The following is a 23955-nucleotide window of genomic DNA, read 5'->3' as shown; positions in this document are numbered from 1 at the left end:
TGCTGCTGGTTTCTTTTTCGTTTTCAGCACTTGCTCTTGCTTTTCTTCCTCCTTGCCACCAGGGGGCAGAGGGAGGCCGTGGAGCTCCGCGCCTGCTCTTCCTGTGGCTGTTCCTCTTCCCTGCGGCTTGGTTGGGCTGTGGGCAGCGCTCCAGGGTGAGGAGGGGAGGGCGAGGGTCCCACCACGTGCCTCCTTCCTCTTTCCATCTCAGCCGGCTGAGCGGTCCCCATGAGTTCTGGTCACCAGTGCTGACCCCCGCAGTCCTGGTCCCATTCTCTAAGCGATGGAAGTGAGACCACCAGGGAGATGCTGTGCCCGGCAGCGGGCCAGGCGGGTTGACCAGGTGGACTGGGGCCCCCCCACCCTGGCTGTGCTCTGCTCCTTGAGGCTGGGGTCTTTCCATGCCGGGCCCTCGTTTTTCCAGGCTGGGCTGCCCCAGGAGCTAGTACTGGGGCAGAGGAGAGGGTCCTGGGAGGACTGCTGTTTTCACAAACCCCAGAAACCGCATGTGAAAACCAGCACAAGGGATATCCCAGTGTGTCTGCCCTCTGCTCGGTCCTGCACCTGTACCCCCCACGCAGAGGCTGCATCCCCATCTCTGTTCCCCATCTCTGTCGCTCCCTCGTTGTCTCCCCTTATGTTCTCCCTGTCCCTCCTGTCACGTTCTTGGTCTCTTTCTCACCCTGCCCCCCAAGTCAGACCGATTGAAGTCCTTGTCCCAAGGACCCACCCACTGCCCCACTCCCTGAGGTCGGCTTCATCACTGGCTGTGTCTGGGACCTGTAGTGCAGACCCCCATCAGGCCCCACGGTGGGGTCCTGTTGCCGCTGGCTGGGAAGGCAGGGACTCTGTCGAGGCCAAGCTGGGGGTTTTGCTGCTCCCCTGCCAATGTCGCCATAGCTCTGGGCTGAGCTGTCACCAGGGCTAGGGGTGGGCCGGCTCCTGGGGCTCCCACGTCTCCGCCCCTGCTTGCCTGCAGGGCGCCAGGCCGGATGGGCTGCACTGTGAGCCTGGTGTGCTGTGAGCAGCTGCAGCCCAGGCCACCCTGCCATCCCCAGCCCCCAGGGAGTCCCTGGGCCTCTGAGCAGGCCAAGTGCTGGGAGCATGAGGGTTTGGCCCGCACAGAGAGAAGGCAGCTGCTGCTCCAGGTAGGGGCTGCGGGAGTGGGTGAGGGGAGGACGCCCTGAGTTGGGAGCTGGTGGTTGGCAGAGCCGAGGACACCTGACTCAGGTAAGCAGCCAGCCCAGGACTGTGCCAGTCCACTTGGGGAGTGCAGCAAGGCAGGGCAGACCCAGGGGGAGGCAGGACCAGGATCAGGTGAAGGGCCTCCCTGGGTGGAGGGCTGCCCTGGATATCTTGTGCCCTTGGGAAGAGGGTGATATAGGACCTGACCTCTAGAAGGGCAAATAGCTTGGTGAAGTTGGTTTAGGAGCCATCCAAGAGGGGCAGGCCTGGACTGCTGGGGTAAGGTAGGGAAAGGGTTAATCTTCCTTGAGCTGGGCCAAGGGGCAGCTCTTTGGAGTCCTTTGAGGAGGACTCTGTAGTTAGGAGGGAGGGGGCCCTGCCAAAGCAAGGACTGCCCCAGGATGGTGGGGACAGCTGGCCTCTCACTCTTGCCTTCTCTGTGATCATGGTATCTCCCCTGCCAGGGAAGTGTCACCCCTGCCTTCTCTGTGCTGGGTAAGTCTCAGAGCCTTGTAAATGAGAAGCTGACCTGGTGATGGAGACAGGTCTGGGCTGGGAGGCAGGTGTCTGTCCTGGAGGAGGTGTCTGCCAGTGAACCACTAGGCCTGGTATAGGTGTGGCACTGCTTCTTCTGGGAGAGTAGGAGTAGGAGTCGAGGGCTAACTCCTCTCTAGGTCCCTGTGACCTCAGGACTCGCTGTTGGTGGGTCTTCTTGCTTCACCCCGTGTTCCTGCCTCTCCACCTCCCACACAGCCAGCTTTGACACAGGGTGGGTGCCTGATTGACCACGTGAGGGTGGGCAGGGACAGGGACAGGCAATGGGGCTGAGATGGAGGGAGGAGCCAGGGGCACTGGAGGTGGGTGATGAAGGGGAGAAGGAGGGGAGCGTGTGTGTACCGCTGTGTGACAATGGCAGGGACAGGGATGGGGACAAGTGTCTGCATCAGATGAGCTGGTTTCTGAGTGGCCTCTTGGGAGAGCCTGGAGCTTGCCTGTGACTCCCTCCCTCCTCTGTCTGTGGGGATCAAGCTCCATCCCAGCTGCCTTGCCCTGGCTCTGCCTCCAGTGGGGGTTGCTGCTGCTTGGGACTCTGTCCTTCACGGACTTAAGTAAGAGCAGCCTGCGCCCATCACTAGAGGAGGGGTGATGCCCTCATTCTTGGGGTGGATAAACATCTCCTGGGTCCTGATCCCCTCAGGAGCCCTGGCTCAGTGACTACCCAGACATCTTGGCTGCTTGCCAGGGCACTCCTACTGTCAGTCCTGCTGCAGACACAATCCCTCATTCCTGCCCCAGGCTCTGCCACGGGCCCAGTATCTCTCCCTGAGCCACAGCCTGAACTCCTGCTGCCTGTGTCCATGCCCAGCCTTACTGTTCTCCTGTCCCCTGAGCACAACCCTCTCCTACCCAGGCCACATCGCCCCCTTCCCCTGCCATGCTCCCTCCTCCCCCACAAGCAGGCTGTCCTCCTTCTTCCAGGCTGACTTGTCCCCCAGCCCCATTGCCTATTCCTCTTTCTCCCTTGGCTGGCATTTGGCTCTCGCTCCTCCCCTTGGCTTTGAGGAAGGTGCATGCCTTGGCTCTTAGGCTTCCAAGTCTAGCTCTGGGTTTTTAGTGCCTGCAGCTTTGGGCCCTGCCCCTCCCAGATGGCCTTTCTAGGTCCCACAACTGCCCTGCCCCGTGAGCCCTTCTGTGGTCCCACATGTCAGCCTCAGGGGCAAGAGGCTGGGGCTTGGCACCTTCCTGGGCTCTCCTGCCAAGTCTTCTGGGTGCCAAGGGGCCTGGCGGGCATCTCCAGGTGCCAGTTGTGCCTCCTTGCTCTCTGCTGTATCCCAGAACAAGTGGGTGCTTGTGGATGGGGCGGGAGCAGTGGGGAGGAGACTCGGGGCTGCTATTGCCTCTTCCGTTTCTGCAGTCATCTCTTCTGGTCTCTGCTTCTTTCAACCTGGAGACTCACTGAGGTTAGAAGTTCTCCTGGGGCCTGGTCCTGCAGCCTCCCCTGCATTCCTGTTGTGGCTGCACCCCTTTTGAAAGTTTTAGGATTTGGTCTGACTCCCTCTCCCATGGGTTGGATGTCCCCTTCTTCCTCTCTCTCGTTATGTAGAATCAGAGAACCCAGAGCTGAAAAGGATCTTAGTGCTTCTGAGCCTTTCGAGGATACAGATCCCTTTGAGAAGCTGATGAAACCTATGGGTGCTCTTGCTAGGGAGAAGGTGCACACACAAACACACTCACAAACACTCATACACACAGGCACACACACATACACAAGATACACTCACATACTCACACACAAGACACACATACACAGGCACAGTCACACAAGACACACCATACACACAGGCATGCTCACACACAAGACACATACACACAGGCACACACACAAGACACACACACACTCATACACATAGGCACACTCATACACACACAAGACACTCATAACACAGACACGCTCACATACACACATAAGACACACATACACACACTCACACTCACAAGACACACTCATACACACAGTTATGCTCACACACACATACATACAGGCACACACAAAAGGCACACACACGCAAGGCACACACACACACAGGCATGCTCACACACACAAGACACACATACACAGACACGTTCACACTCAAGACACACACACAGACACGCTCACACACAAGACATACACACACTCAGTCACACTCACATTCACACAAGACACACAGGCATTCTCACACACACAAGACACACACATACACAGGCACGCTCACATAAGACACACAGACATGCACACTCACACACACAAGACACACACAAGGCATGCTCACACACACAAGACACATACACACAGACATGCTCACACACACTCGTACACACACAGACACACACATACACTCATACATACGCACTCATATACACAGGCACACTCATATCCACTCACACACAGACATGCTCACACACATACACATACTCATACACAGACACACATGCACATACATACTTATACACACATACACACTCATACACCCACTCACACACAAACATGCTCACACACATATATTCCATACAGACACACACACTCATACAGTCACACACTTTCACATACACACATATTCATACACATGCTCACACATAGTCACACACATTGACACAGATACACTTAGTCACTGTGCAAACATTCACAATGTCATATATTTCTTCAAGCCCCCCACACCCCTGATTTATCCACCCCCTGCATTTCAAAACAGCACACTGAGGGCCAGAGGGGGATTCTTCAGTGTGACTTGCCCAAGGTCACACTAGAAGTGAGTGTCAGTGCTGGGACCACATCCCAGGAGTCCCGGGTCCAGACAAGTGAGAGTTTCATCCCCAGATGCAACTTTTGCTTTCCCCAGAGACTGTCTGTAAGACAGATGTGCTTGGCCATTCATTTTGTCAACACTGATTCAAGCATTTTTGAGTACCTGCTATAGGCCCGGCATGGAGCTTGGGGCTGGGGATAGGGCAGAAAGCAGACAGCCCCGGTCCTTGCCCTCAGGGTGTTGTCAGTTTAGTGGGAGAGATGGAGTAGACTGCAAACACGTCCCTGTACAGAGAAACGCATGACTGGAGACGGTGCTATGGAGGGTGAGTTCAGGATGTGACAGGTGAGAATCCTAAAGGGGTTTCTGGGAGGGTGAAGGAAGTGGCATCTGAAAGAGGAGCCAAAGCAGGAGCAGTAGGTAGGGAGGAGCACTCCAGGTGGTCTGAGTAGCTGACTTGAAGGTCCAGGGATGGAGGAGAGCCGGGAGTTGTTACAGAAGTGTACAGAGGCTTTCCCTGCTGCTCCTGGCTCCCCTGCTGCCCTCCTATGCATGCTGCATATTTATATGGATTGGGAGGGTCAGAGGCAAAGCAAGACGCCTGGGAGGTGGGGCTGCCATCTTCTGGAGGTGCCAAGTGGTCAGGGTTAGAGATGGTTGGCTGGGGAGAGGGCTGAGTGGGGCCACAACTAACTTGGGAGAAAGGACTGGACGTGGAGATGGCTTGGGTGTGGGTGAGAAGGAGCAGGAGGAAGTTGAAAATGACCCCTCTTGGCAGTAATCCCAGCACTTTGGGAGGCTGAGGCAGGTGGATCACGAGGTCTGAAGATCAAGACCATCCTGGCCAACATGGTGAAACCCCATCTCCACTAAAAATCCAAAAAATAGCTTGGCGTGTTGGCGGGTGCCTGTAATCCCAGCTACTCGGGAGGCTGAGGCAGAAGAATCGTTTGAATCAGGAAGTTGGAGGTTGCAGTGAGTTGAGATCGTGCCACTGCATTCCAGCCTGGTGATAGGTTGTCTCAAAAAAAAAAATGACCCCTTTTATCTCACAGAGATGGTGGCTGTCAAGGTGGCATCAGACATTTGTCTATATTAGTGTTGAAATATTTCATAAATATAGAAAAGTGTACAGACTTCCCACTGTCTGAACACATGCATGTGCTCACATACTTGGCATGCAGAATCTAGAAACAGAACTGTGCCAGCTCTCAGAAGGTGCCTCCTGCCCCTTCCAGTCACTAATCCCCCTTGGAGGACAGCTTGCCATCCTGGCATCTAACCACAGGGAGTTGCCTGTTCCAGAATGTCTAATGAATGGAATGGTACTTGTAATCAGTGGAGCACATCATATGTATTCTTTTGTGCTCAATATCATGGCTGTGAATTTTATCTATATTCCTGGGTGTGGTATAGAGCTTTCCTTCTCATTGCGGGACAGCGTCCCACTGTGTGAAGACACTATCGATGTATCCATTCTGCTCTTGACAGGCATTCTAGTCGTTTCTAGTTTTGGGCTACTGTGAATAGTACTGCTAAGAACACTTTCATGTGTGTCGTTTGAAGATCACACACTCAAATTTTGGTTTGTATATGTATCCCTCCATTTTGATGGTATCTCTGGAAGACCCACGTGTCCCAGGATCGAAGGAGTCATTGGATAAAGGGAGAACTTCAGGACCTTGATGATGGGGGTGAGGGATGTCTTGGGGTTGGGCAAAGATTCTCTAGCACCCTCATATGTCCCTTCATAATGATTCTTCTCAATTCTCTTGCCCCACCAGCCCCGTGGGCCTCAGGAGGGAAAGGAGGAAGAAGCCCTGGAGTCCTGCATTGGAGTGGGTGGGAGGGGGCCCACCGATCACCTCTCTAAGTCTTATCCACTCTCTGGGGGCAGGACTGGGCTTCTAGCAGGGGCAGAAGGGTGTGAGGCTGAAGATACGGCCGCACCCTCTATTCGTTCCCTCTTTCCGGAAGGGCAAGAAGCCAGCCACTGCCTCCTCGTTTGATGTAGGAACTTGCCCAGGGCTCCTGGCACCGGGACAGAGCGTGGTGCCAAGGGCAGGCAAGCTAAGGCAGCCCCCAGAGGGGCCACAGCCTATGAGTGGGAAGTGGAGGCTGCCATCTGCAGAGATGCCAAGTAGTGGGGAGGATAGGGAACCCAGGCTATTCCTGGGAGACAGATTCCCTTGCTGACTGTCCCAGCTCTGATTCTTAAATTCACCTCCACCCCCAAGACCCCAGTCCTAGTGCTTTTGGCCAGCCCCTCCTCCTCTCAGCCTGAGTAGCTGTAAAGCCCAGAGCAGGAAGCTGCAAATCTACCCCAGGGATAGGGGATGGGAGACCCCAAGCTCTAGGGTTTCTTTCTGGCCTGAGATATGAGCATGCTGGGTGCTTCGGCTGCTGTCTGTTTAAAGTCTGTCCCCCCAGTAAGTCCATGAGCCAAGGATTTCAGGCCAGTGCCAAGCTTTAGTGGACCTGGTTCCCCAGGCACTTAGCAAAGGACCTGTGACATCTGGATACTCAAGAAAGGTTGCCCAAGGGATGGCTGGATGAATGGTGAGAGGCGGACAGTTAGAGAACCCACAGACAGGAGAGAGAACACAGATAGGGCAGTGCAAGAAGATGGTGGTGACAGGTCCAGGTGGCTTGCTGTATGGGTGGAGCTGTTCTGTCTGAGAAATAATAGTCTCCCCTGGGCCCAGGGCCCCACCTGGGCCTGAGCTCCTCTGGATACCCAGCAGGAGGTGCAGGTGTGGGGATGGGGTGGGGTAAGGCCAGTGAGGGTCAGCTCACGCATGGCTGGAAGTCAGATAGGAATGTGTGCAGGGTCAGAGGAAGTCAACCAACAGGAGAACTTTTTGGGGTTTAAATTGCATGAGAAAGGACTTAGAGCCTGGTGACCAGTGGGGGCTGGCAGAGGTGCCAGTCACCAGGATGCTGGAAAGGGGTGTCCTCTGGGCCAGCTTGTCTTGGTATTCCTGCCAGCATCCCTTCCCAGGAACTTCTGAGTGTTGCCACCAAATCCCACTTCCCCCACCTCCTCCTGCCATGGCTGAAACAGAGGGGTGCAGGGTGGGCTGGAGAGTCTCCTGATGGGATCCTTAGAGTCTTCTGACCCAGCCCACCATCTGCAGCGTCTCTGGCCTGGAGCCTCTGGGTGGATGCTGGCTGTGCACTGGGGAAGGCTCTGAATCCTCACCTGTCTGCTCACCTTTCAGCCCCTCTGCTTTTCTGCTCATTGCTTCCTGCACTCATCTGCCATCTTCTTTCCCTATCCACCCTCCAGCCTTTTCTCTCCCCCACCATCCCCTCACTTCTGCCAAGCCCCATGCATACTCACTCCATCTCCACCCCATCCTCTCCTGGGAGGTCAGAGGGTCCAACACATCACCCTGAGACATGTGCCCAGGGCTGTCCCCTGGTTCTAGAGCAGTGATGACCTGTTCTTCCTGGGGCAGTCTGGAAAGCCCTCCTAGAGGAGGCAACACCTTGAACAAATTCCTAAAAGATTGAGTAGGATTTCACCTCCCCAGAGGGAGAGGCAAGGCCATTTCAGTCAGGTGAAGAGGTGTTAGAAGCATGGGGTGCCCTCAGGGAGTGGAGTGGTTAAGTGTGGGTGCAGAGTAGAGACGGAGGAGAGGCAGGATCAGAAGCTGGAAGAGAGGTGGGGCCAGGTGCGGTGGCTCACCCCTGCAATTCCAGCACTTTGGGAGGCCTAGGTGGGTTGATGGCCTGAGGTCAGGAGTTTGAAACCAGCCTGGCCAACATAGTGAAACCTTGTCTCTACTAAAAATACAAAAAGTTAACCGGGCGTGGCAGAGGGTGCCTGTAATCCCAGCTACTTGGGAGGCTGAGGCAGGAGAATTGCTTGAACCCAGGAGGCGGAGGCTGCGGTGAGCTGAGACTGTGCCATTGCTCTCCAGCCTGGGCAACAAGAGCAAAACTCCATATCAAAAAAGAAAAGATATGTCTGCAAGGGTCTTGAATGCCAAGCTGAAGAGGAGTTTGGGCTTTACACTTATCGTGTAGGCCAAGGAGCCCTGGGAAGGCCCCCAGAGAGGGATCAACATTTTAAACTAACCCTGGCTCAGGGTGGAGGACAACGGCATGGGGTGTAGGGTGACTGGAGGAGCTGGTGGGTGTTTCTCATATGGCTGGGCCGAACGGGAATGAGTGTGTGTGTGTGTGTGTGTGTGTGTGTGTGGCATGGGTATTGTGTCTGCTGTAAAGTCTCCTCCCTTCATGGGCCTCATGGAAGGCGGTTCCCTTCCTCCTCCCTGACTTCTCCTCCATCAAGCCCTCAACACCCCAGCCAGTAGCCCTAAGAACTTAAGCCTGCCAAGGATCTGAGCCGAGAGCTCACCTCATGGGTCTGGCCCTCATCTTGGCTCAGTTTCACCTGCTGCCAGCCCAGACGTCACTCCCATGGGGGATGGGCAGTGGACAGGTCTGGCTTTCTTGGGATCTTGGACCCAGGCTAAGCCTGTCCGCCCTGCCCTTGAGGGGCTGGAGGGTGAGGAGGGGAGGGATGAGTGGGGCTGGAATCTCCCGATCTCGGTGCTGCGAGGGGCACCTGTGGTGCAGCCTCCTGACACACGTGGTGGGTGGGGAAAGGGCTGGAGAGAGGTGGGGATGGGGTGCATTTGGCCGAGGATGGCCAGAAGTGGTTGGGAGGGAAAGTGCCCTACAGCCACCTTCTCCTTTCTCTTCTGCTTCCTTGGGCCCAATATTCCAACCTGGCCCTGCCCTGGGGAGATCGAGGGGCTTTCCCTTGCAGGGTCAGGATTTTCGGGGTCAGAGTGGGCTCTGCTCCTGGTCTCCTTTGACCTCCTGTCTGCCTCCTTTCTCTCCTTCAGTCGCTCTCGTGCTCCCTCTGTGTCTTCTTGTGAGTCTGTCTCATCCACTCCTCGGGAGCCTCAAGTCACTTTTCTACCTTCTTTCTTTCCCCAAAAGGCAGGTGGTAGGGATGGCTGCATCTGTGTCATCTGTGGGGGAGTAGGTACACAAGCTGCCTTCCAGCTTATACTGAGTTTACTTGGTCTTGGTCACTTAAGGGCTGTGTGTTGATAAGCATTTTATGCAACCTCTCTGTGCCTTGGTTTCCCCACTGCTCTGAAAGCATTTAGTATAGCGTGGGACATATTGACAGCTCTTAATCAAGATGTTATTATTGATGGCGTCATTGTCTAAGGGATGATGTCATTGTCTAAGGGACTTTAGTCTAAGTCTCCTGAGAAACAAGATTGGATTGAATGGAGGATTTTACTAGGGGAAATGCTCGATTTTGAAATGGAAGAGCTAGGGGAGGCTGGAGAGCCTGACGCAGTGATGTAAATCTGACCCAAGGGAAGGAGAGAGGAAAGAGGCCTGGGGAAACTCTGAGGGGAGTTCAGCAAAGCCAACAGGGAGCTGTGGAGGGGAAGTTGATCTAGAAAGATCTACTGCCAGTGGAGTGATCGCACCTGTAATCCCAGCTACCTGACAGGTAGAGACGGGAGGCTCACTTGAACCCAGGAGTTTGAGGCTACAGTCAGCTATGATTGCTCCATTGCACACTAGCCTGGGTGATCTCTAAAAAAATAGAATTTAAAAAGTTAAGCCGAGCGCAGTGGCTCACGCCTGTAATCCCAACACTTTGGGAGGCTGAAGTGGGTGGATCACGAAGTCAGGAGTTAGAGACCAGCATGACCAACATGGTGAAAGCCCCTCTCTACTAAAAATACAAAAATTAGCTGGGCATGATGGTAGGTGCCTATAATCCCAGCTACTCGGGAGGCTGAGGCAGGAGAATCATTTGAACCCAGGAGATAGAGATTGCAGTGAGCCGAGATCACACCATTGCACTCCAGCCTGGGCAACAAGAGCAAAACTCCCCCTCAAAAAAAAAAAAAAAAAGAAACCTCCTGTCTCCCAGGAAGAGGTCTGCCTTAATATCATCACTGCACTTTGCCAATGGCCAGGAGAAGCCTGTGGGAGGCCTGGCCTCAGCAAACACAGCAATGGATTTTGAAGTACACAGCTAGGCTGGGCGCGGTGGTTCATGCCTGTAATCCCAGCACTTTGAGAGGCCAAGGTGGGCGGATCACCTGAGGTCAGGAGTTTGAGAGCAGCCTGATGAACATGGTGAAACCCAGTCTCTACTAAAAACACAAAAAATTAGCTGGGAGTGGTGGTGTATGCCTGCCATCCCAGCTATTCGGGAGGCTGAGGCAGGAGAATCTCTTGAACCTGGGAGGCAGAGGTTGCATCGAGCTGAGATCATGCTACCGCACTCCTGCCTGAGTGACACAGCAAGACTCTGTCTCAAAAAATAAAATATAAAATAAAATAAAATAAATAAAGCACGCAGCTGGGGCCCTTGTCATTCCTGCTTCCTGCAGCAGAAGGCCTGCGAAGCCTACTGTTGTAGCTGCTGCAGGGCCTTGAGGCATGATGGGGTCCAGGGCCTCTGGTCCAGGGGGTCAGAGGTAGCCTGTGAGGGGGTGGGCAGGGGTGACTCAAGCACCTAGAAGGAGGTAGCAGGCCGGGCCCTAGGCTATCGTGCTCCCTCCTGGCCTAGGCCTGCTCAGCCTGGCTGCCAGCCCTCCTGGCGTTAGGCTGGCTCTTGGCTGTTGAGTTAATATCCCTTTCTCCAGTTGTATTAGTTGACATGGTGCCGATCTTATCTGGCCTCTGACACCCTCTCTGTTCCCTTTCCCATTTCTCCTTTCTGCTTGGGATGCTTCTGTGCTAAGGGCGAAACTGAGGCATGGGTACACTGGGCCAGTGAGGGGTCTGGGTAGGGGCCTATTTAGGAATAGGCATTGTGCTTGTCTCCTCTTCCCCTGGACACAGCCTTGGACACCAAAGCTCATGCTAGGGGAGAATGGGCAGCCTCCCACTCCCTGACACTAACCTTGGGTGTCCTCTGGGGCTGGCCTGGGCTGGCTGATGTGTGGGACAGGGGTGCTCAGAGCTGCTGCCAAGCTGCAGTACCATTAGGGGAATGAAGCTAGAGCAGGAGAGACTATTTCTGGGCACTGAGCTGAGGCCATCTGCGGGAGGTCAGACCAGGCCAGACTGTGCCCTGCCTCCACTGCCCCCAACAGCTCCCCACCACTGCGGCAGCTGGCAGACTGCATTGAGATGTGTGAGGCACCCAGACGACCTCTTGAACCCATGCCACTCAATATGCTAAGCAGGGCTAATTTATTCCCTTGCCTGTTAATGGGATTGCAGCAAAGCAGGCAGGGACGTATGTTGGAGGTAGTATTCCAGGGGCAGGGAGTGGGGCAGTGGGTAGTTTCTTTGTGGTTCTCTTGCATCTTTCCCAAGACCCCTTTGCTCCCGATGTGACTCCACACTACGTCCCCCAAGGCTTCAGCTCAGAGGGGAAACTGTAGCAGAGGGAATGGGGACTCAGAGTCCTTTCTTATTACTTCCTAGTGGGGTGCCCTGGGCAAACTGCTTAGTGACTCTGATTGATCTTCAGCTTCCTCACCTGTAGAATGGGCAGACTAGAGCCCACCTCAGTGGTTGTGGCAAAGCATCAGCTTTAGAGTATAGAGCATATGCCAAGCTCTGGGACACGGTGGACAGGCAGTGAGGTTGGTACCTGCCTGCACTCTGTCCTCATGGGCATCTCCTCATCCTCTTTTGTCTGCTGACTTCTGAGGTCAGCTGGGGATGGGTGTGGGGGGAGGAGGCTGTTTTGGGAGCTCCTCTCTGGGGTTCAGGCATTGGGGGTGAGCGTGGGGAACAGATGAACTCAGACCCTCATAGCAACATAACAAGGAGGGCTGGTGGGAAAAGTGTGGACCTGACCAGGGCTCAGGCTGATCTGGCTGCAAGTCCAGGCTCTGCCACCGACTCATATTGTGAGCCTCTGTTTCCTCATCTGGAAAATGGGAATAATAACACCTACCTCACAGGGTTAGTGAGAGGATTAAGGTGGTTAAGGTGTGGAAAGTTCCCCGCATGAAGTAGGTGCTCAAGAAACATCCATTTCCTTCTCTCTTTGGAAGGGGCCTTTGAGGTCATCTAGTTGACCCCTTCACTTGCTGACTTGGCCAGGAGCCGAGGGGGACCAGGAATGGGGGAGAGCCCTGGGCTTGGGGTCTCTGACTCCCAGGCAGGCCAGAAGGCAGTTAGCAATCATGATAATGAATGCCTTTAAATTACAAAGAGACTCCCCTATGCTCACAACAGCCCTGAAGAGACCTGGGCATCATAATTACCCTGTTTCACAGAGGGGGAGGTTGAGGCCCGGGGAGGTGGCTTACCCACAGTCTCTCCATTATTAGTGCAGAGTTGGATGAGAGCCATGTATTGGGGTTCTCAGCCCTCGGCATTTGGCCTCTCCCGCATCTCCTTGCTGCTTCTGCTGAGATCACAGGCCCCTCAGCCTGGACCCTTTAGTGGGGAGCACTTCCTCTTGTTCCCAATGGTCCTTTGGCCATTGTCTTTCTTGACTAATCTGTAGCCCCTGTCCTGGGACCTCCTCCCCAGACTGGCCTTTGAGCCTGAAGGCACCGGGGCCCTGTTTCCAATCAGATGTGAGGCCACGTGATGGGAGCGTCGGTGACAGCCACCTTCCTTGAGGATGGGGTGGGGTCAGGCCTGTTGCCCCTGGCTCAGGCTGGGCAAGGAAGCCCAGCTCCCACTCCCTCAGTAGCATCCTTCAGGTTGGCACTTCTGACAGCCCCCTCTCCAGGAGGTGACTTTTGACCCAGCTTTCTCCCCACTCCTGAGAGATGGAGTCCCATCCCCCATCTCTGCAACCCCCAGTCCCCCACCCCTTCCTGCTGCCCCTTCCCCCTAAGCTCTTTAGCTGCCTCTTGGCTGTGAGAACAGCCCCCCATCTTGCTTCCCAGAGCCACTGACTGGGCATTTCCACTCTGGGGGCTCCCCTTTGTCCCTCCCCCCATTTATCTCCCCCTCTGTGAGCCAGAGGCCCTTTGTGAAGCTCTTTATGTGGATTTGCACTCCCAAGGCCAGGCAGGGGGAAAAAGGGACACCCCTGTTCCCTCTCCATTGTCCCCTCCTCCCAGGAGGCCGTGTGTGCCTGTGTGTGTGTATGTGTGTGTGTGCGTGTCCACGTCCCAGCTTGACATCCTTTATATGTAACTTGTGGGGCAGAGAGGGGTCTTGAAAGGATTCAGGGATGCAGCATGGTCTCAGGCCTCCTAGGCCAAGGCTAAGTGGCCTTAGTGGGAGAAAGGAGGCTGGGCTCTTTTGAGAGGAGGCCCTCAGGCCTGGGAGTGGTGGGATAGGGGCCTGGACATTGGTCATCCTGCCCAGGAGTGGGGGCTGTCACCATCACTACCTCCACCACTGCTCTCTGAGTTTTCCTGTCACTCTGACTCCCGGCCTGCTCCTCTGTCTCTGTCTCTTGTCTCCCTCCCCTGCTCTCTCTCCTCCTCCAGCTCACTTGCTCTATGCCTATCCCTCCTTCTCACTGGGCAGCCTTCCTTCCTGGGTGCTGAGAAGAGGCCAGGTCTGACTCTCCTCGCTCCATGATGCTAGTCCCAGGGAAGCCCCTTCACCCTCTGCCTTCCCGGTATTTCAGCCTCCCCTGACTTCTCCCAACTCAACCCTCTCTGCCCTTCCCCTACATTGAAGTCTTCTGGAAGTGCTCCTCAGCCTCAGCCACGGCTCCCCTTCACCCTGGCCAGCCTGCTGACCCATCTAGAATAGCACTGGGTGGCTGGCTGCCTGCTGGGTCCCAGCTAAAAATAGACTGTGCTTGGTGTGCCTTCAGAGCAATCCGGGGCAGAGACAGGGTCTAGCCCTCCAGGTCCCTCCTGGTCTCCTTGGGGGACATGTCTGCTGGGGGCCCTGAGGACTACCCCTATCCTGCTGCAACTGGAAGCCTGGATGGAGGGCCTGGCCCCAGCGACTCCTGGGAGGAAGCTTCTGGCACCGACTGGCAACACATGGGCAGAGAGAGACATGGGGAGTGCCGGGATCCACCCGGAGTCCTAGCGGGTATGTGATAAAGGCAGAACTCAAACTCAGGTGCAGACCGTGAGACTGGACGCACAGAGCCTCCACATGTCAGGCAGCGGTTGTGTTGTAGGTTGTGATGAGCCTGCTCCGCTAGCTCTAGGCTCTGGGCATCAACTTTCCTACCCAGAAGATGGGTGCTTTCTGCCTCTTGGAACTGCTGTTAGGCAATCTCTGCTGGGTCCATGGGTGATAAAGTCCAGAAGGGCTTTCCACAGGCTCTTCAGCCTGGCAGTCCACATCCCTTTTCATTCCCTGCCCTGGCCCTTCTGTCTCTTCCTTCTGGGCCTGTGGCCCACCCTTCCCAAGCCTGGGCCTCCATTTCCCTTCTTGGTCTCCAGATTTTGGCCTCGTTCTCCATTGGGAGGTCCTGTGCCCCGAGGACTGTGCAGAGCTGCAGGGCCCAGCCTCCTGCCATCGTGGTGAGGAGTGGGGCGGGGGCCGGGGTCAGTGGCTGCCTGGCACAGGTGCATTCAGGGCTCTGCCAGGGACTCGGCGTCCACAGTTCCAAGGCCGTTTTTGTTCTCCAAATGTTCTTTCTAGCTAACAGTGTCTCGTTCTTGTTTGTGGATGCACTGTCTTCTCTCATTGCTGAGGACCTTAATGGTTGCTTATCTTGCGGCTTCTTCTTCCCGCATGGTGCTGGATTCCTCCAAGTGGCCTTTGTTCTCCTCCCTTACCCTGCAAGCTTCCTCAGTAGAGAGCTAGTAAAGGGTGGATTGGTTGCTCTGAGGTATCTGGCTGGGTGCTTCCTTGGGGGAACTCCTGTCAGTATCTTTGGGTTCCTGCTCTTGGGCCTCCACTTTTCTGACTGGGGCAGGTCACAGTCAGGTAGCAAACACTCACTATTTGCTAGTCCTCAGGCCCTCAATTCAGCACCCCTCCAGCCTTGCAGTCTGGGTCAATGGGGCCTGATGTCCCCCCAGGCCATGGCCTGGCTGTTCTCCTCTGTCTGTAATGAACCTCCTGTCTTCTGCAGGGTCAGAGATGACAGCAGGACATGGAAATTCTTCTTCCATATTTTACCAACCTTCTTGTTTTATTTTATTTATATATTTATTGATATTGAGTCTCACTCTGTCGCCCAGGCTGGAGTGCAGTGGTGCTATCTCAGCTCACTGCAACCTCCGCCTCCCGGGTTCAAGTGATTCTCCTGCCTCAGCCTCCTGAGTGGCTGGGATTATAGGCATCCGCCACCACACCTGGCTAATTTTTGTATTTTTAGTGGGGACAGGGTTTCACCAGGTTGGCCAGGCTGGTCTCGAACTCCTGACTTCAGGTAATCCACCCACTTTGGCCTCCCGAAGTGCTTGGATTACAGGCATGAGCCACCACACGGCCAACCTTCCTGTTTTAGGGTCACGTTTACCTCATCTCCAAAGGCATCTGAGCCACCAATTCCGAGCCTTTGGGTGGTCTGTACTGTGAGCGAGGCCGGCTACTTCTCAGGGGTTCTCCAGCAGCTTAGGGGTCAGCGTTCTCAGGCTTATGATTCCTAGTTGCCCGTCACTCTTCCGCTCCCAGAATTCTGACACTGTTGTCAGGGGTGATATCAAGTTATTTAACCAGCAATTTTAGGGACTGGACACAAGGCTGGAGGGGTCCTTAGGTTCCCTGCTGGGCCAGGAGTTGGCCCTTTCCTTGCTGAATTGAGGAGAGGGCTGCCGATCCAGGGGAGGGGCTGGCGCATAGGACCTGCGGGGTACCATGGCTGTTCACCCACTGGCACGGAAGCTTTTGAGCACCCACACAGCTGCCATGGCTGGGCACTGCACACTGCTAGACATCTGTTCTCTCTCTTTGCCGTTTCCTCTTCTTTTTTTTCCCTCTTGGATTTATGCTTCGATTAAAAACAAACAAACAAAAGAAGAACTCCTTACTGTTGTTTTAGTGGGAGCCTGAGAGGGAACAAAAGTTAATGTGTTCAATTGGCCCACTGCACCCTGAGGGTCCACTTCACATTTCTGGGCTCGGCTCCCTCACCTGCAAAAAAGAGTAGGGCGGTGGGGAGGCTGCAGCCAGGGAGCGAATACCAGGATGGCTCCTCTAGACCCTCTTCTTCCTTGTCTTAGGGGTGGTCTTGAGGCCATTGACAAGAGGGTGAGGTTTGAAACCAGCTTGAAAATAGCAGGAGGGTGGGAGATCAGATATCAGGTGGCACTTCCCAATCAGCCAGGGTATGAAGTCAGAGAACAGGGCATACTGCGGAGGCACAGGGGTTTGATCCTGACCTGATCTCATGATTGTAGCTGATTTCCCCTTTCCGGACTCCCTTCCTCTTTTTATCAAGAGAAATCTTTCCTCAGGGCCTCCCCGCTCTGGAGGCTAAAGGGCAAGCCCCTTGCAGAAGCAGGAAGTTTAGGGTGGGCAGAGAAAAGGCATGAGGGGGCCTGCGGGCCTAGAAAGAGACCCAAGGTGTGGAAAGAGGCCCCATGAGTCCCCCTCCTTGGTGCCCAAATGTGGAGGGAAAGAGGGCCTTTCTCCAGGGAGATGGGGCGCTCATGGAGGAGGATTAGGGGTAGTTCTTACCTCTAGGGCAACCCCCAAACTGTCACCTCATTATAGTCAAGGTGACCTAGACTAAGAATTATCTGGCAAGCGACCTCATTTGCATGCTCTTTTGCATCCGGTTTGCATGTCAGCATAGTCACTTGGATCCATGAATGGCCAGGAAGTTCCTTCAGTATGTACTTTTCTCTTTCTGGAAAGACCCAACTCTTTCCTTTTCCTTTCTTCTCTCTCCCAGTTCCTCTCTCCCCGTCCACAGGGTCCCAGCCTTCACCCTTGTCCTCCGGGGCACCCTCCTCGTTCCTCAGGGGATGTGTGCTTTATACGTGTCTATATATGTTGTATATAATTTGTCTATTTCAATGTTTGGTTTCTTCCTTTGGCTCCATAAAGAAAACGTGTCTGTCCCCTTTCTATTCAAGCCCTAGACTCCTTCCTGTCCCCCAGTTTCTTCCTAGCTCCCACTCCACATCCTCAGGCTGTGCACTTCAGTCTGCCTCTCAAAGACAGAAAACTTAACAAGGGGTCAATCCGAATGGCCCAGGTGAGGCCTGGTTGGGGAAGGGGCTCTGAAGCATGGGAGAGATACCTGCGTGGGAAGCGGCCTCATTTCCCAAAATGGGTTTTGGTTTCTGCAAGAGAATTCATATGGAGAGTTCCAGGCTAAGTGAGATTGGAAATTTGGGGATGGGGGCAGCAGCGTCAGCCCGTTTTTCTGCTAAGTTGAGTCAGGGCTTCGGAAAGTGAGATGTTATGCGATATCATGGGATATTGAAGATTCAGACCTCATTTGGAGTTTAGAAGAAGAGCATGGGGAATAGAATGGGAATAGTAGGATGAAAAGAGCGGCCTCTCTGGCAGTGTGGTGCCTCATCAGAAGTTCTGCCTGTTGTCTAGCTCGAGTATTTTTGCTTTAGTCCCAGCCTGTTTCCTCGTGCTTGTCTTGAGTTGGGCTGGGAGGTGCTCAGGAAATTGTTGCTGTGCTTCTTTCTTTCTCTTCTTGGACTGAGAAGAGGATTGTATCCTCCAATTCCACTCTCTTCTTGGGTTCCAGCCTCTTCATGTGCCCCCATTCTATCTCACCCCTGGCCTGCTTCCAGCATCTCCTAACAATGCTGTTTTGGCCTCAACCTGCTGAGACTCCTGGCTTCTCTCCCTCAGGCGTCCATTCCCTGGACAATGGTGCGAACTGCATGTTCCAGACAGGGTGCTCTGGCGGGGAGCGTCTGTCTAGTGGGTGTGGGGTGGGCAGTGTGCGGCTGGCAGAGCCTGGAGGGGTTGTGGTTGAGATACTGTTCAGTAGCTCCCGAGGGTACCTCGATGAATCAGGTCCCCCACCAGGCGTGTTCACATTGAATTTAATCCTCAAGATTACTCTGTGAGGTTAGGATCCTAGTCTCTATTTTACAGAAGAGGAAGCAGAGGCTTAGCATAGAAAACTAACTCCCCAAGGTCACACGGCCCACAGGTGCCAGGGCCAGGAATTGATCTTGGTCTCTTTGCTGGCTTTCTACCTGGATCCTTCTCTTTGGGAGGTGAGGGTGTAGACAATGGAGATGATGCACGCACATGTTTTCTTCTGCATGCCCTCAACTACTCTGGGAGGAGAGAAAACCAAACACAGCAGCAGCCATGTTGCAGATGAGGACACTGAGGCTCCCAGAGGGGCAGTGCCCCAAGCGTATCCATCCACAGGGCTGGCGAGGCCCTGGCAGGGATTGGGCCAGGCTGCCCAAGGGAGGGTCCTTCAGAGACCTCCTCATATCTGGTCTGCCTGGAGCTAAGCCTGCTCTGCCCTAAAGCCACCAGACAAAATGAGCATAGGATGTGCCAGAAGCCAAGTTCAAGTGGATCACAGAGGAGTCTGGGACCCTCGGGGTGGGGGAGAAAGGAAGCCAATAGTTCCATCCAGTTCATCAGAGAGAACGGAAGTCTGCAGGCTCCAGGAGAGCCTCTAGCCTTGATTTGAGGGGATGCAGGGTCTGGCCAGGACACACTGAGTGCCATCTCTCCTGGCTTCTGTGGACAGTGAAGGACTCGAGGGGGGAGTGGGGAGGTGGGGGGGCGGGGAGGGTTTGAAGTCCCCTAGGAGTTTGTCCTGGACCTGATCCCATGGTGGCCTACTCCCTAGACAGGAATCAAGTGCCGTGAGACCCTTGGCCCAGGGTGGCTCCTGATCCCAGGGGCTGCAGCTGGGCTCTTGAGGGTCTCAGTCCATGCTCCCTTCCAGGATGGTCCTTTTGGTGGTCTGAGCCTGGAGAGGCAGGAGTCACTGGGAGCTCAAAGTCATGCTTGCTTCTGGAGCCTCAATGTGAGGCTGTGTCGACCTTGTTTTATGCCTCAGTTTCCTTGGCTGTCCAGCTGCGTTCGCTCCTCGTTCTTTGATTCCTTTACTCTTTTCGCCTTTCCAGGGTGCTGACCCTTCACTGCCACCCGCTGCTGTTTATGGATGGTCAGAAGCCTCCCACCCTCCTTCCCGTCTCCCTTTCCTCGCACGTTCCTCCTGCCTTGCTGCTGTGCTTGCTTCCTTCTCACCACTCACACTGGCTTGGTGCTTGCTCACATCTCCAGTCTTTGATGCCAGGGCTCAGCCCCTGTGCCTCTCCTGTTTTGCATTGTCTCTCTGGGAGGAGGGTCCATTTCTTGCCTCCTGTCCTCAACTCAGTCTTGGGTCCACCTGGGATCTCTCTGAGTGACCTGGGTTCCCCATGCTCTCGGTCCTTATCACAGTTCTCTGGCTATCTGCAGGGCACGGGCTGAGGGCCGTAGCTGAGTGGGGCGCTGGAGAGTCCTGGGGTCCTGTTTCCCACTCCTTCTCACACTGCAGTAACCATTGTCTGGGAGTGGGTCCTGGAGAGGAGCCCAGGGAGATGAGCCAAGGGGAGAGAGGCGGGTGGGGTGGCAGTGAGCAGAATGGAGGGAGGCTGCCGGATGGATGGACCTGAAGTGGGCGGGGACCTGATTATCTATCTGTGTCTCCCACCCCACCCCGTTCCTGTCTCTCCCCTGGTGTCTCTAGCTCCCTGCCAGTCACTGTCACTGTCGCAGCCTCTCTGAATCATCTTGGATCCTGGGAGCTTTAACTCAGCTTCCTTCCCCTTGTGCCTCCCCACGAAACTACCCTCTCTGTCCAGTTCAGGGACAGACTGGTCAGTGGGCCGGTTTCCCAGGAAGGGAAGGGGGCTGCAGCAGGAGCGGCAGGGGGGTGGGGGGTGGTGGAGGGTAATTGATTTAGTTAGTGCTGATGCCACTGGGCTTCCCAGACGGACCCTCCCCTGTCCTCCCCCTTTCCCTGGCCCTCCTTCCTCCCTCTCCTGTACTCTCCATTCATCTCACTCTTTCTCCCAGTTCCATCAGAATCAATTAGACAGTCCCTGCTTTAATCTCATTGTGGGAGGCTGGGCTCAGGCCCAGCGCCCAGCTCCTAGGTCTGCAGTCTCCATGCTGGGCCCTGCAAGGCACAAACCAGGGTAGGGGGATAATCAAGGCGACCCAGGCCCCTGTCCCACTCCCCATCTCCAGCTGCTCTGGGCTGTGGACTTCCCATGGATCGATACCCACCATCACTCCAGGCCTATCCCCACCCCACCCCAACCCCCGTTTATCCTGTCAGCTGCTGGGTGGTGATGGAAATCATTTGGAAAGGGGCCCAGAGGACCTGGGATTCTCAGCCTGGAGAATGAAGAGGGGTGGGGGTTGGGTGGGGACAGGGGCTTGAATAATGAGCTGCAAGGGTCGGAAGGCATTCATTGTGCAGAGGAGAGTGATCAAGCTGTTCTCCTTCCTCAGGCAAGACAGGCTAAGAGGAAACGGTCTGGAATTTAAGAGTAGGGATGGAGGTTAGGTATCAAGAGGAACTTCCTGCCTGACAGAGATCAGAGACCTGGGCTAGTAATGGTGAAGGGGAGAAGAACTTAAGACCTTACCTGCTTGAGATAGCTATGAGAGGAAAGACATTTCCTCCCCTCTCCGTCCCCCTCTCCTCGCTCCTTCTCTCCCTTCTCTCTGCTTTTCTGGCTATAAGGCTATGCTAGGGAAAAGTCGTGACTCAGGAATGAGGGCCTCCTTCCAGTTCTGGCACTGCCACTTTCTAGCTGTGTGACCCCTGGCAAGTCACTTTACCTCTCTGGGCCTCAGTGTCTTCATGTAAATCAGGGGCAGGAGAACGGGTTCAACTTTAACCGAAATCAGTCCTATATTGGGGAGCTGTTTCAGAACAGGGAGATGGGGGCTCTCATCAGGGGTTGTGTGGACCGGAGGTGCATGAAGACCTTGTGGTCCTCACTACAGTGACAGTAAAACCCTGAAAATGACAATTGCTCCTGGCCCATAATCCAGCTGTGAGAGGGAGCCAGTGGATTTAGAAACAGAAATGGCTTCCTTCCTTCCTTCCTTCCCTCCCTCCCTCCCTCCCTCCCTCCCTCCCTCCCTCCCTCCTTCCTTCCCTCCTTCCTTCCCTCCTTCTCTTCCCCTCCCCCCTCCCCCTACCCTCTCTCCCTCCCTCCTTTCCTTCCTTCTGTCCTTTCTTCCTTCCTGCCATCCTTTTAAATATATTTTTAATTTTTATTTTTGAGACGGAGTTTCGATCTTGTTGCCCAGGCTGGAGTCCAGTGGCGTTATCTCGGCTCACCGCAACCTCCGCTTCCCAGGTTCAAGTGATTTTCCTGCTTCAGACTTCTGAATAGCTGGGACTATAGGCATGCACTACCACGCCCAACTAATTTTGTATTTTTAGTAGAGTTTCTCCATGTTAGTCAGGCTGATCTAAAACTTCCGACTTCAGGTTATCTGCCTGCCTCGACCTCCCAAAGTGCTGGGATTACAGGCGTGAGCCACCAGGCCTGGTCTGTCATGCAGTCTTTTAATTAACTTATCAAATAACTCATGTTTGTAGGCCAAATGCAGGTACCATGCTAGGTACTAGGGACGCAGCTGTGAACACTGACAAGGGCCTCTAGGACTGGCATTCTGGTAGGGAAAGGGGTGAGACAGGGAAGAAGTGAGCAAATGTATCAACAAGAAATGGTTCTTTTTTTTTTAGATGGAGTTTCATTCCTTTTGCCCAGGCTGGAGTGCAATGGCACAATCTGGGCTCACTGCAACCTCCACTTCCCTGGTTCATTTGATTCTCCTGCCTCAGCCTCCTGAGTAGCTGGGATTACAGGTATGTGCTGTCGCACCTGGCTGATTTTTGTATTTTTAGTAGAGACGGGATTTCTCCATGTTGGTTAGGCTGGTCTCAAACTCCTGACCTTTTTATCCTCCCACCTCAGCCTCCCAAAGTGCTGAGATTACAGGTGTGAGTAATGGCACAGCCAACAAGAAATAGTTCCAAGTGCTAGGAAGAAATGAACGTATTGATGTCACATAGATTTGAGGCTCAAAGCAATCTAAGGACTTTAATGAGGTGATCAGAGGAGGCCCAGGAGCTGTTGACATGGAATCGGTATGAGACAGAGCCCAGCTCTGCAGGAACCCATATACTGTTGTATGGAGAGAGGCTGGGTGCAAGTTCCGTGCCTTGTATATGGCTGGGCAGTTTATCCATGTGTGCAGCTAGTGAAATCCATCCCTGGTGCAGGTGCTGAGGGGCCTGGGAACCTGCCTGGAAGGTGGGACCTGAGGGACAGCCCCTTGGGAAGCATGGGAGGAATCTCTGTGAATGGGAGAGTGGTGAAACACTATCTCTCCAGCAGGTGGGGGCGGGGGTGGGGTAGAGGAGGGCTTGCAGTGATGTTCCCATCTAATGGTGGAGAAAGGCTGGGGGAGAGGGTCCCAGGGGAGTGGTCTCTGTGCATCTCTCTCTGGGTGTGAAAGCAAGAGCTGGAGTCTCTGATCAGATGCTCAAGTGATTCTCCCTAACAGGAGCTGCCTTTGTGCCCCTGCAGACAAAACCAGCTGGGGCACTGTGGCCCTGAGGACCTGTGACAGAGGAGGCTCTGTGCCTGCCCTGCGCCAGGTGGGCCCTCCTCCCATGACCCGCTCTCTTGTTTCCCCAACACCTGTGCTGGCTGCCTCCGAGAAGTTTCCTGTTCTTTTCTTGCTTCTCTGCAGAAAAAAAGGGGCCCTTCCAGCCCTGAGCCAGGGCAAACTTGGGGAGATAGGCCAGAGCAGACACTGTCCACAAACATGGGCTCCATCCCACCTGCACTCCCTGGCCTGCACTCAGAATCCTGATCTCTGGTTGCATGGACATGGTGGGGTGTAGAGAAGTCATTCCTCCTCCTCCAACTCCTGGCCAGACCCCCAGTACAGCACTCCCTTGCCAGTCTGGACTCTGTGACTGAGGATAGGAGCAGGAGGAAGGACAAGCAGGGGTGCTAAGGCTTGGAGATGAGTCCAAGGCTTGTGGGAACCTGGAGAGGGCCAGGTCACATGAGCAGGGAACAAGGAGTCACCAGAGGATGGGTTAACCCAGAAGGATGGTGACCAGCTCTTCAAAAGTTGCACTGGGGAGGGAGGGGTGAGGAGCTGGGAACTACTGTTGGACCTCTGCATGGGGGCTGCAGAGAGATCTCTTCATGTGGTCTGGCATGAGACCCCCAGGACAGCCTAGAACCTGCCCAGGCTTCCCCTATCCTTTCCTATGGGGGATGCTTTGGCCTCTAATATGTGGTTATCTGCATCTGAGCATCTGTGTCTGGTCCACTGGGAGGAGTTTTGCGTCTCTATTCCTCATGCTCGGGCCTGGAGGGAAGGTGGACTGAGCACCTAGCAGGTTCTGGATGCAGTTTCTTTCCCCCCTCCCCTGCCATGAGATGGAGTCTTGCTCTGTCACCCAAGCTGGAGTGCAGTAGCACAATCTTGGCTCACTGTAACCTCCACTTCCCAGCTTCAAGCGATTCTCCTGCCTCAGCTTCCCAAGTAGCTGGGATTACAGGTGCCCACTACCACACCCAGCTTTTTTTTTTTTTTTTTTGGTATTTTTACTAGAGATGGGGTTTCACCATGCTGTCTAGGCTGCTTTCAAACTCCTGACCTCAAATGA

At 54.6% G+C, this 23955-nt stretch overlaps 1 protein-coding gene across 9 annotated transcripts in view; it reads left to right on the top strand.

Moving 5' to 3' along the window:
- Positions 1 to 103: 103 nt before the first annotated feature.
- Positions 104 to 23955, top strand: part of TNS1 (tensin 1) — a 241793-nt gene continuing 217941 nt past the window's right edge. For 3 of the 9 annotated variants that reach the window (XM_078328472.1, XM_078328470.1, XM_078328468.1), the window contains exons 1-2: positions 104 to 155; positions 22009 to 22131. The gene's annotated coding sequence lies outside the window, so the exon portion shown is untranslated. Of the gene's footprint in view, positions 156 to 14212; positions 14442 to 22008; positions 22132 to 23955 lie in introns of those variants that run through there. The other 6 variants (XM_078328471.1, XM_078328466.1, XM_078328460.1 and 3 more) reach the window with 2 other exon arrangements.

This window comes from Callithrix jacchus, chromosome 6, assembly GCF_049354715.1.
Source record: "Callithrix jacchus isolate 240 chromosome 6, calJac240_pri, whole genome shotgun sequence".
Taxonomy (NCBI): Eukaryota; Metazoa; Chordata; class Mammalia; order Primates; family Cebidae; genus Callithrix; species Callithrix jacchus.
Note: the sequence above shows the minus strand (reverse complement) of the source record. Positions and strands in the feature narration are given on the sequence as shown.